General features: G+C 46.5%; 1 long non-coding RNA gene across 1 annotated transcript in view; it reads left to right on the top strand.

Moving 5' to 3' along the window:
* Positions 1 to 12,598, top strand: part of LOC149917434 (uncharacterized) — a 38,613-nt gene extending 26,015 nt beyond the window's left edge. Inside the window, exons 2-3 of the long non-coding RNA XR_016467705.1 lie at positions 11,432 to 11,597; positions 12,173 to 12,598. This is a non-coding gene — a long non-coding RNA (uncharacterized LOC149917434). The remainder of the gene's footprint in view (positions 1 to 11,431; positions 11,598 to 12,172) is intronic.
* Positions 12,599 to 13,053: the final 455 nt, after the last annotated feature.

Genomic DNA, 13,053 nt, shown 5'->3' with positions numbered 1-13,053 from the left:
TGGCAGGAAGGAATGGAAGAGCCACAGCTTTAAATAGTCCTCATAAACCTCAACCTGGCGAGTTCTTGAAATGTGAGGTATATTTCTTCAAAGGCACAGCATAAATATTTCAGTGATGTGCATCGTTCTTCCGAAATTAGAGTTATCCAGATGGGCTGAAATGACAAACAAATACAGTGCTTTGCACAGCATTACCAAAAAAGCAGTAGTATGAAGGACCCCCTTGTAGGCTGGGGGGGGAATAGGCAATTTAAAAAAGAAAAACAACTTAGCTTCTGAGCAGGAGAAGTGAGGCACTGGCCCAGCTCTCAGTGGGTTTCATTGCATGGGCAGGTCAGATCATTGGGGCTTGGTGAGGGCTCAGAAGTTTCAGGAAAAAGCCAGTGTGAAAAGCTAAGCTGGAAACAGCTTCTCTATAAGACATAGATGCACCAGAACAGGATTCTGCCCCATAGGGGGCCTGAGAGAAGTTGTGTAGGGTGCATGAGCAGTGGGAAATGGAATACAGGGAGTGGTTATTCACCCTTCCAGTTCTTGGGAAGGGTGCATAGGTGGCATAGATGGGACTGGTCCAGGTCCCCATGGGTGGGCAGGCTGCGATGCAGCTGACAGCAGCATCAGGGACAGACAAGACATCTACTGCCTTGGCTGCTCCCCCCCAAGTAAGATCTGGTTTAGTTTTCCCATGAAGAGCCATTTGTAGTGGCTGGAGAAATGGAGAGGAAGTGCATGCTCTTGTAAAGAGTGATACAGCTGAATAGGATGGGATTAGTCTATAGTAAAATCTTTGTCCACAGTTAACCATTTTTAATTGTTTAATTTGGCTTTTGCCTGTACACTTCCTGTGTTGTTACTTTTTGTTTGCATTTATAGACATTTTAATGGAATGAAGACAGATGAAGTATTCATTTTTCTGGCAAATTGGCAGGTTTTTCCTGGTTCTCATAAACTGTGCAGAGATTTCACCTGGATTGAATTTAGGAGGGGAGTTTGGGTAAATACAAAGGATTTGAGAGAGAGCTGCTGCAGGAAAGTAACAGCAAAGTGAGGGGAAGCAGCCAGTACATCGTGAGGGATAGGGAAAGGAAGTGGAAGGCCTGTGGGGTAGCAACAACCTTATCATGATTTTTAGCCTCAATCTAATTAAAGGAGATACATAATTAAAATGAAGCAATTAACCATTCTGTAATTAAATACAAAAATAATTAAGTCGAAATTGAACACGATAGCATCCAATTGTCAGGACAGGATTTATTTGTACTTTGATCTGATGAATTATTTTCATTGTTCTGCTGATTGCATTCCCAAGGAAAGAAATCAGTCCTCTAGGAAGGGCACACACTTCTGATTCGTGTTCTTCCAGCTCACTGAAAACCAAGCCCTGATACAACAGGTATACAAGAGAGGTCCCTGTTCTCACAGAGAGGGCTGCATTTTTGGCAGTGCACCAAGTATTTCATATTATAAGCTGTGTTTTCTATCCTTTTTTTTTTTTTTTCAACTCTTTGGTGAAAAGCACTTTGCTCAGTAAACTTTGGTCTTGTTGCTGCATAAATGATGCTGCTTTGTGTAGAAGCTCAGACTAGAATGAACACACAGACACGAAGTCCATTGCAGTGTACCAAGTAAAGGAACAAAGTTACAATCCTGTAGATTCTGATTTACCAATGTTTATGACGCTGCTTATGTTTCACTGTGCTTACCCATATGGTATTTATATGCCTTGCTAGATAAGCCCACTGAAAAGTGAGATTACAACTGCCCTGTTTAAGAGTAAGTCACTTATTCTGATGCCCTTGTGGAGATTTGAGTGCATGAATTTAGACTTCCCACCTTGAAGAGGGAAAAATCTTTTCCTCTTTCTCTGAGCTAGCAGTGACAACTCAGTATCACTCATCTCCAAACAAGGGCATGTCTGGGTGCCATGCTTGTCTTCAGTGGAGCTGTGGTGATTTATGGAGCAGCTGAAGTCATCTGGGCAAAAGACAACGAAGAACAGTTAGAAATACTGTAAGGAGAAAAATTCATCTTTCATTTGGACATTTTCAGCTAACAAATTCCCTGCTAGTGTGGGGACGCAGGACATGAGTAGTGTCCTTCATTGCTCTTTACTTGAAGCCTATTGCTGTTTGTGTAGCTTTTGGTCTCCTGTGTTGCAAGTCTTGTGCTTGCAGCAGTGATGGAGCGAGCCTTGTCGGGCATGAACATAAATAGGAAGTGCTGTGGATTCTTCCAGATGAAGCATCTATTTCAAGCATTTGCCTGTAACTGAAGGGAGTGGGGATCTGTGGACCTTTTTGAGATCTCAGTTCTTCACTTTAATGAAAAAAAAACCCACAGAAATGGATTTATTTGTGAAAAGAATCATCTTTGTTCAGATCACAGGAACAGCCAGGTTTTTCTGCTCACTGGTAATGGGATACTGGGCAAGCCCACTGCCACAGGAGTCTTGGAGAGAGATACAAACAAACAAACAATACGGGCAGATGTTGAATAAGCCCTTCCTGCTGCACGTGTAACTCCTTAGTACTCAAAACTGCTTAGGGCACAAAAAACAGCTTAGTGCCTTCTCCAGAACTTCCTGTCCAATTTAAGGAGTGAAGTTGATGGTGGGGGGTAATTAGTAGGAAATCTGTACTGCAGAGAGAAATCCAGCTGTGATAATGGATATAAAAATAAGTACGATGTTGAAAAGTCGTATAGCTCAGAAAATACCCATCACATAGTATATGTCATCTCATTGTTCAAAAAAATGATGGTCCTCCTCCGCAAGGCTTAAAATACGACGCTAATTCCCTTAATAGATGACTCTGTAAAGGATGGCAGAGAGGGGAAAACTCATAAAGAGATAAGGCTCTGAACAAGCTGATCTATAGGGAAAGATTAGTTACCATTGAGGTGAATGGCAGTGCAGGGAACAGAATTGCTCTCTCCAGGGTGGTGAAGGATTGGGCACTGAGGGTCAAGGAGAATCCCCAGGGCCACGCCAGGCTGGGAGCTGTGTGATGGGAAGAAGTGGGTGAGGCCGGACAAATGCAACTCAGGTGAGAGATTACAAAGAGATTCTGGTGAGCTCAGCTGGGTGTGCGGGGAAGTCAGTGTGTGCCGCTCAGTAAGGCTCACAGAGTAAATAAAGAAGTTTTATCACCAGTGACACCAGACTGCAGAGTCATGCCGGGTGCGTCATGACGCTCAGAGCACAAATTGATCCAGCACATAAAGTCTCTCCAGAGGCAATGGTTAAAAAATCTTTCAAAAGCAAAACAGAACAAGGGCATTGGGGCTGCTTTTTACGCCGGAGAAAAATACAGGGATCCAGCCAGTTCCCATTCTTTGTCTCATGGCAGTAGAGCAGAGCTGGATGGTCATGTTTCTCTCAGACAAGCAGAGAAACCCCACAGAGACAGAGACCAAATCCAGCTGGCAGAAGCCAGGCCAGCTCCTCTGCATCCTGGTGACAAAGACAGGGGTGAGATGTGCCCTGAGACCTGGATGTAGGGGCTGCTTGCTGCCCTTGTCTCTGGGTAGGTAGAAGTGGCTTGTGGCCTTCGTCTGCAGGAAGTGGAGGAGATCAGCCAGGCAGCGATTTGTGCCTCTCTGCCCTTTCTGTCTGAGCTTTCCAGCTTCTCAGTGTTCAGATGAAAAAGAAGATGAGGGGCAAAATAAAGTCAGGATCACAAGGGTGCTGGTCTTCTTGTGGATGCCTGCTTCTCTCACTCTTAGAGGATGTTGTTAGCTCCATTAGGTGTTTCCAGTTGGAAGCTGCAGGGGTGAGAAGCCTGCCAGGCCCCAGCCAGCTCAGGGGAGCTGCAGTGCAGGAGGGGACCAGTGCTGGTGAACATTAGCCGCCTGTGGGAGCATGGCCTACAGCTCAGAGACCCAACAACCTAGTTTTCTAGAAAGGGTTGTCTGCCCATCCTCAGATCACTAAGAAGTAGCTTTTCAGTCCACCCTCATTTTTCTGTCAATGCAGCACGTTTCACTCTAGAAGGGCACTTGAAAAGCATTGGTACACACAAATAAAAACGTACATGTGGACAGGCAGCAAGGGCAGGCGTGCTGTAGTCTCCAAGCTGAGAGATGCTCCTGCCAATCAGCCCCTGCCAGCTTTAAGGATGCTGAGGCCCCTGGGATGGACAGAGGGAAAGGAGCCTTGGGGAAAAAGACCCCCAGTGCCCATTCAGCCTCTAGCTGAACTTACAGCCCCCTCCTCTGTGGTCAGCACAGATAAGTGCAGCATTGATTCATCACTTCAGGATTTTGAGGCAAACAGCCGTGCTGTGCATTCCCCACGCTATCTTATCATTAATGCATTAAGGAGCTGAACAAGCAATAAGGGCAAATGGACTTCAAAACAGAGCGAACTGTCTCCACCCGGCTCAGCCTGATTTACAACAATTCTGTGTTGGCAGCACCACCAGAGCCCATTAATGCCCGCACCTGGCTGCAACTCCAGCGTTCCCCGCTCCTGGGGGGCCCAGCATTAGTCACCCTGGCAGTGCCGTGAACCCTCGTCCTCTGCAAGGGAAGATGAGATGTAAAATAACGTGGGGAGGATTAACAAAAATGTGAATAGTCTGCAGAGCACAAATTGATCCCGGCTTCAGGGTCGGGTACTGTTTCAGATACCACACCGCTCTGCTGGACTCTGTCCAAGGCTGCAGGGGGAGAGACTGGAGACAAGGACTGGAGCCATCGCGTTCAACTCGAGTCCTCGTTGTCTCTCTGCTTTCTGTTTCATCATCAGAGGTTGAGCGATTGCTCGGCTATTAATTTTCTTTCCCCACTTTTTGAGTTTTTATTGCTTTTTAAGAGGTGCCTGCTGGTGACACCATTACACCCGCAGGGCAGCTGGGCACCAGTTGCTGGAAGAACACACGGTGCTGCTGGAGCCAAGAGGACAGTCTGCATGCAGCAACCAACTTATTCCCTCTGGGGTCGGGAGAGCTGTGTTTGGCAGGCAGGGGTGTGAGCATGGGAATCTCGTGAGTGATTCTGTGATGGATCGAGATGGACACAGGTCTAGGGGGGAAGGCAGCAAAACATTTCACCGCACACCAGAGTGAAAGACCATCAGAGCGCTTAAAATTTACTTAGTGCTCCAGAAGTGTTTATGGCCCAAGTAAAATTTACCAGAAAAATGTCAGATGTCAGCGGATTGTATTAAATGTAAATATTATACAGCTCTTGGCTTCCGTTCCTTATTGCGGCCAGGCACACAGCTCCCATGGTTCCCTTGTTTGAGGGAGTGGTCCTGGGGGTGCTGCTGCTTGGTGGGTGTGGAAAGGTCTCGGTTTGGGCTGCAGCATCCTGCACTGCCCAGCCCCTCTGTCCCTGCAGTGCACCACACTGGCTGCACAAAGCACTCTGATGATGGGCACAGCACACGGGGGGTGCACACTCCCAAATCCCACAGCGACCACTGTGGGTTTTCCCCAGCAGTTCCTACCCAGTGTGGTCCCCTGGTTGTTGCATTCTGGCTCAAGCTCCTGCTGGGGATGGGGCCACATAGAGGGGGGCACAGTCATTGATTATCCTTGCAGGGACAGAGGAGGCACCTTGTGTGTCATCCTGGGGGCTGGCCCTGCCATGGCTGGGCACGGGCTCTGTGCAGCTTCCCCTGTTGAATTGTCCCAAACCAGCCCGAGAGACGCTTGGCACACTACACCACTGCTGGACCACAATCTATTCTGTTTGCTGTTTCACCAATTTAACAAATTACTGCTCATCTGGCCCAGCCGGCAGAACTGAAAGGCTTTCCTTCGCAAGGTGCACAGGCTATGACTAAGGGCTCGGCGCGTCGCTTTGGCACAAAACCATCCCCAGGAGCTGCTGTGCTGTTGATGTCCCCATGTCCTGCATCCAGCCAAGCTGGGAAGTGTTCCGTGCAGTGCAGCGCAGCGCAGCCCACTGCAGCAGTTGCTGGTGCTAGACAGCAGAATAGGTGCTCTGCGTTGTGCTGTGCTTTGCTCTGTGGGTTACTCTCCTGGTGGGGAATAAGCACACACAGGAATTTATTTTTGCTTGCCCTTGAGAACTTGAGAAGGGAAAAAACTCAACCCCAAACACTTCTTGCTGCAACTTCAGCCTGCAAGTACCATGCAGAGCCACAGTGGATCTCAGCATTCTTCACCCCAGAAGGATTTACTTTGATAATGCTGTTCCTGAGAACCACCCTCCCGCATGGCCGGGAAGCTCGTGTTGTACACACACAAAGGCTGTGGGTCTGGCCCATTCACACTGTGAGATAAAGGTGATTCAGAGCGGCGCTTCTCAGAGGAACACCACAAATACTACAGGCTTTAGGATGATCTGGGTGGCCCTCACAACAGCTTAAAATAAATGTTTCTGGGATCTCTTTTGCTGAGAGATAGAAATATTTTTGCTCCTTGCTTCAAGCAGTGCGTTTGCTCTTTTGAAGTCAGGGACTGCATGCTGGTATTATCGGAAAATAGCTTCTGGAAAGCAGGTTTAATTCCTGCGGGTATATAAACCAGGATGATCTTCAAACACAAATCATATCATGTTTTCCTAACACAAGAGAGACGACCTACTAACAGATCGTTCCTGCGTATTCCAGGAAGCCGAGCAAACAAGTTGCTATTTGGAGGAGGGAGACATTTCCTGGATGAGCAGAATTCCTCTCCCCAGTCAATGTTACAGATGCACGCTGCACATTTTGCTTTGAGAACAGATACCTCTTGTGCAGATGGAATAAAAACTCCCTAGAACCGTATAATGAGATAAGCATGCAATTCCCGCTGATATTCACAACAACCGAGGCTCCGCGTGCTTATCAGAGACCTCAACCTTCGTGAGAGCTGCAGAATGTTTAGTTGCAGCCTGACTGCTAAGCACTCAAGAATACAAAATCTATCCAAAGTTGTTAAAATAATTGTAAGCGTTTGATTTTGGCTGTGTGTGAACGCGGTTGCTTATCCTGCAGCAGCAATAACAAACGTGGGAGAATCTCCTACAGAAAACAATGGGTCTGCAGCTTGTGTTTTCCTGTAATAATGCACAAGCCCTTAGGCTCAGGGCTTAGGAGGAAAACACCGTGAGCCCTCGTGGGCACCACTGCTCTCTCAGCAGAGAGAGAGCCTGTTTTTTTCTGGTCATGTTTGACATATGCAATAAGAACACTTTGCTTTCAATCTGTTCAAGCAAGCTCTCGCTGCAGCGGTGAGGAGATCTCTTTTGACGGACACAGTTGAAAGGTTAGCGGTGTTTATTGATTTAATAATTCGCACGTTCCTTCTCGACAGATTATCCTTCCAGAGACATTAGCGGAGGCAGAGCCCAACAGTGCAGGAGAGCATCTCCAACACATTAGGAAGGCAAAGGACAGGGGGAAAGTGATAAATTGCCCTGGTCTGACCTATTAAGTCTCCAGTGCAGATGGAAAGATAGAATAGGAAATCCATGTACCTGTTTTCTATAGAGGATGTTTATAAGGATGTTGTTTATGTTGACCTCTTCCACTGAGGTCATGCATTGCTTCATGCTGCATGTTGGTCAGTCAGTCACGGGTGCAGGAGGCAGCAGGAGGGACCTCCTCTCAGCACCTCCTTCCTTTGGAAACTGGCAGCTCGCTGACCACAGGGGCCATCTGCCCTTTCCTGAGTGAGGACACTGTGCTTTTCTAGTGGCACAAGTGGGATTGCAGCCCCAGTGTACACTGGTCCTGAGCAGCAGCAGCCATGAGATGCCTGCAAACAACCTGTGGATTTCCCCAAAACAGGCTCAACAAGCCCATTGAAGGAATGAGCAGCCAGGCTCTACTGCATTGCTGTCCACTGACAGCCTCTTACAATTTCATGATTGATTTCAGGGCACCAGAATTAAGCATCACTGACCCAGAAATCTCTTCACATTCCCTTTCATCTTCTTCCCAGCCAAAAAAAAAATGGGTTCTTGCTTGCTAGGATGATGCTCCACACATCCTGAACAAGCTCTCAGAGAGCAGGTGAGGCTGCATGACTGTGGAGGAAGCTAGTCACACTGTCCCAGCCAGGTTGCAGGAGCAGATGGGACGTCATCTCATTACCTGAACAGATGTGCCAGTTCAGTGACTTCACTGGATTGACCATGAGCTCTTACCCTGACCACCCAAGTCCCTCTCACTGTAGGTTTGTTGTTCTTCACAACAGTTTATAGCTGATAGATCTTCAGATTTAGAGTGGGACTGCTCCTGAACAGCACACCATGCCATGGGCATGCTGAGACCTTTAATGGGTTACTAATTACTCTGATTGCATGTTAAGACCGAAGAGGAGTTGTTGGATTATGAGCTCCCTGGCAGACAAGGATATACCAGTGAAACATTTTTGATGAATAATTCAGCAGGCAGGGATGGGAAATGAACAAGTCTTCTGTCTGCTGGAGAAGAGAAATGAAAGGGAAAAACAACATGGGAGAAGCAGACCCTTCCAGCCTGGAGTTCAAGCTGCACGTGGAGGCACAGCCAGGCTTTGTACGACTGCACGAGCACTGTGCCAACACTTTGCATGACTGCACCATACCTAGTTACACAATAGTTAGCAAAGCAGAAGAAAACCTGTCGCTCTATAGCTGTTGCTGTAACCAAGCGAAAGCTTGCAGGCTCAGATTGCCATGTGGCAGAAATCCCTACAAGTCCATTCATTTGGAAGAGTATACGCGTGTCACGACTAGCAAGCCACAAAAGCTAGGATAAAAATTTCACTTTGGAGGAAAGTGCTGAAAGCTTTTTTTTGTCCATTTGTTCAGTTTTGTCAGCAGAGTTGCAAGGTCTTGGAGAAGATTTATTTCTCCAGTACGAGAAATGTTTTGCCAGTATGGCTTTTGCTGTTTCCAAAGCAAAGGGGGATGTATGAGTCTGTATTTGCAAGGCAGGTGCATTTGCAGTGGAAGCTGGTCTTGTTTTACAGAGTGACTTAGAGTTGTCAATAGCAATGCAAAACTTTCACCCCATTCACAGTGTGCGAGCCCTGCACTGTATCTTTTTGCTCTCTCTTCACAGTTTCCTGTTATATCTCTCAGATACAAATTTCTTCTTTGCTATTTAAGATCTGCTATCTTGAACCAAAGTAACAACAGTAGCAAATGTTTCTGTTGAAAATGCATTCCACAAAACAGCTTTTTCCACACACACTCTCCCTTCCTTTGCAAGAGAAGTAACTGAGCACTATCATGTGAAGGACTTACATCCAGAAGACTGCAGATACGATGGTTACTTTTCCAGCGAGGAGGGAAGAGATTGCTATTAGAGCAAAGAGCCAGGGTGGAAAGAAACAAATGGAAAACAAGGTGTGCCAGGAATGAAAGCCTTCAGCCCAGTGTCCTGGAGCATTGCTGGATCAATTCCAGGCAAATTCTCCATCCTTGAGGGCTTCCAGTGAGGCAGGCTTGCAGAGAAGCATGCTCAACAGGCTGCCATAAAGCTCTCCTAGGTAGGTAGGTCTGTGTGTACGAGTTTTGGCTCTTGCTTTGGCACCATAATGAGGGGAATCTACACATCACCTTATGCTAATGTCTCCCACAAGTTGGGAGGAATGGTGGAGCTTTTGTTTTCCGCTCTATTTTCTCTCCCAATTAATGTGCATAACTCACATTATAGTTCCTTCTGTTGTTTACTTTCTCTTCTAAGTCAAATTCAGGTGCTGGTTCATTTGTACAAAACTTCCATAATTTCATTTCACACTTGAGGTCTCAAATCCAGGACACGGAGTTCTTTTTTTCTGGGGAAAAGTAACTCACGTGAGGAGATTATCCTAAACTGTATGCAGTTCTATTCATGAGCAACTGCAAAAATACATTTCCTGGCTTCATTTACAGTACTTAAAAGCCTACTGAGGCAAAAACTGGACACACTTCTCCTCAATAAGATTCAGTTTATTTGGTGAGCCCACTGAATCAGTGAGTCACCTCTTGAAACCTTTCTCTTCTACTGCAAATCAGCCAAGCTGGTTTGAGTGCCTTCTTAGCACAAAGAAATGGATTGCTGCAGAAAGTTGCGTTGCAATCATTACTCTCTAGCAGAGAGAGCGGTACGGATTCCTGCCCAACAGCCTCATGACAGAGCAGTGCGGGGATGTGGATGGTGGCTGAGGGAATGTGTGGGGAGGAGCATAGCCTGAAGCATGAGGTCATGAGATTTGCTTTGTCTTTATCCTTGTCCAGAGGCTGACAGGCACCACAAATGCTCTGAAAGGCTGAGGGTCAATTTACCAGCTCTTTCTGGAGGATTTTAAGCAGACTGTTTAGGAGGTTGATGGATAAGCTGGTAAATGCATGCAGCTGTTGGGAGAGCTCATCTCTGTTGGTGTCCGGTGTGAACAAAGAGGCAGTAACAAGAGGGAGAGGACTTAAATCCAAAGCTTGGTTTCCACCCGCAGTAGAACCACAGTTTTTAGTTAGTGTAGGATTCTCACCCTTGCTCTATTTCCAAATACTGGAAGAATATCCGTTCTTCATACAGCACAGTACGCCTCCACCCTTGCTCATGCCCCTCACAACGTGCATCCTGCCCAGGGACATTTGTCATTTGAGTTAGCACGCTGTACTCAGCAGCTCTCCTGCAGTCTGGCCCCCAGCACTTGACTTCCATGAACTGATCAACTCATCCACCTCAGCAGGGCACGAACCCCGTGAGTGAAGTGCTAGCAGCACGGAGGGAGCTGAGGAGATCAGAGCATACCTCTTGTGCTTTAGAGTTGGATGTCTTGTTTTCGCCATTATGAAATGAACCAGGAACATTGTTCTGCCGACTCAGCCTGAGAAGAGCACAAGGATGCCATCAGCAAAATGTTGCAATACAGGTTTCAAGTCTGTTTTCTGATGATGTAGTTTCTACCCGTCTCCACAATGAAATACTACAGGCTTCACAACAGTTTTCCTTATGCTAAGTCTTATTCCAGTACTTTAAAAAGGAAATGATGTTTCTTTTCCATAGATGAAATTGACATCCATCCTTCCAAACAGGGTAGTACTGAAGCTTCAGCCCCTAATTTTTCTCAGGGTATAAATAAACTCTGGATAAATGTTTTGTTACTAAATACACCTGCAGGACATGTCTGTAAGGATATCAGAGACAATCACATGCGCTGTCTGCAGCATCTTAAACATACACAAAAATCCATTCTGCTGTAGCTGCATAATCTTTCCATGGTTCTGATTTTGATCAGTTTGAAAAGATTCCATGCACGTGTGTCCATTTAAGGGAGCACAAAGTCAATTGAACAATAACAAAATATTAAAGAGAAGGCTTATGTAAAAACCTGGGCGATGCCAAAGTATTCATGATGCAAATGAGCTTGCAAATCCAGCCCATCTGCTCTGCTTCAATACTTTTCTGACAATTCACTGCCTTATTTATTTGCTTAAATAGTTTTCTGACCTTCCTCTTGCCCTCCTTCCCCAAGGAAATAACCTTGACCTTTTTTCTTTGCAGAGAGATCCTGATGAGTGTCTTTTGAAAGAAAACACGCTGTAACGAGAACAGACACCACAGGCACTAGAAACCAAAGTAATCCCACCACAAGAGGAGCCAAAGTCTCACTAAGGATGGCAAATAACTGTCCTGCTCCTGAGAGGGAAGGGAGACTCAGTTCCCCCAGGTAAAGCAGCAGGTGGAAAGGATTTAGTAACTTAACTGGTGGTTTAAGGGGATTTCACCCAAACTTCTGACTGCTTTTGCCATGCAGACAGACAGAAAGCTGCCCTGTTAAGTTGCACTAGGTAGTGGGACATCCGTCCTGCATGCTGTGTGCTACCCTGGCAGGACTGGGGCACACTGTGCACCATGAGCAGTGGGACTGAGCAGGAAAGAGGGGCAGAGCCAGGACTGTGCTTAGCTTGCAAAGTGGAGAGGAGGGAGGACTCGCCACCCTGGCAGAAACATTTGTAAGAGTATAAAAAGAAGGAAGAAAACGCTTTTAGAAGTCTCACAGCTGTCATTGCTGATCTTGTATGTGACTCAGAGGGTAGACTGTACTCTATAAATGGAAATGGGTTACTTACAATTTGACTAATAATGTCTTCATTTTGCAAGAAGAAGTCTTTTGAAGAAATACTATAGCGGAGTGGCAAGCTGTACCATATGTTCCTTGCTGCAGCTGACTTTATAATACATCTCTGCTCCACTTTAAACTATATAGCGCTGATTGCATTGTGATTCCTATGTCCTCTGCAGATAAAGTTATGGAAATATGATTGCTTCAGATACACCCCAGTGCTGCCTATACTGTTTCAAACCATGATGAGGGAACAACACTTCCTCGCCGAGGCTTCCCCTCTGTTTACTGCCTCCAACACCAGGAAGGCTTGCAGGTCCCCCAGGGAGAGAAAGCACCAAAAATAAAATCCATGCCTGCTGAAGCTGCGATGTGACTGCAGAGTGCTTTGTGGGAACTAACAGAGGCCTCCTGCCCTTAGTCAAGGCAGGGACCATAATGAACCCTTGAGTGCAAAGGAGCTCACTGCAGCCATCCAGGTATAGCTACCAGTGTGGAGCAGGCACTGAAGAGTCAGCAGAAAGCACTCCAGCCCTTTCAGCCCTTTCTGAAGCAGTATCCCTTAAAGATAAGGAAACACCTTACTGCAATGTGCCTAATATCACCCTGAGAACTGTATATGTTAGCTTTGTCTAGCAACTGAGTACCTCTCAGACTTCTATGGAAATACAAAAGCTCCACTAACATTTTGACACAAGAAACATGCTTCAACAAATGTGTGGATGTGGCACTGAGTGCCATGGTTAGCAGTATGGAGGGGATAGGTTGGCGGTTGACTAAATGGTCTGAGAGGTCTTTTCCAGCCTTAATGATTCTGTGATTCTCTCTAAGAAGGAAGCCCATCAGGACTCCATTAGAATCTATTCAAGGCATCTTGGACATCCACTGAAGACCAACAGTCACCAAGTGTCCACTCAGCAATCTGCTTGGGCCATTAGTGCAGAGAGTGAACTGAGGAGAGGATGGCGGGGAGAGAGCCTGGGCAACGCCTCCTCCCTCAGTGACACTGGCTCTGGGATGGTTGGCTGCTGTAGCCCAGGTTCATCTCATAGTAGTGCCT

This window comes from Phasianus colchicus, chromosome 6 (genome assembly GCF_987193195.1).
Source record: "Phasianus colchicus chromosome 6, bPhaCol1.hap1.1, whole genome shotgun sequence".
Taxonomy (NCBI): Eukaryota; Metazoa; Chordata; class Aves; order Galliformes; family Phasianidae; genus Phasianus; species Phasianus colchicus.
This window is presented reverse-complemented; position numbering and strand designations above follow the sequence as displayed.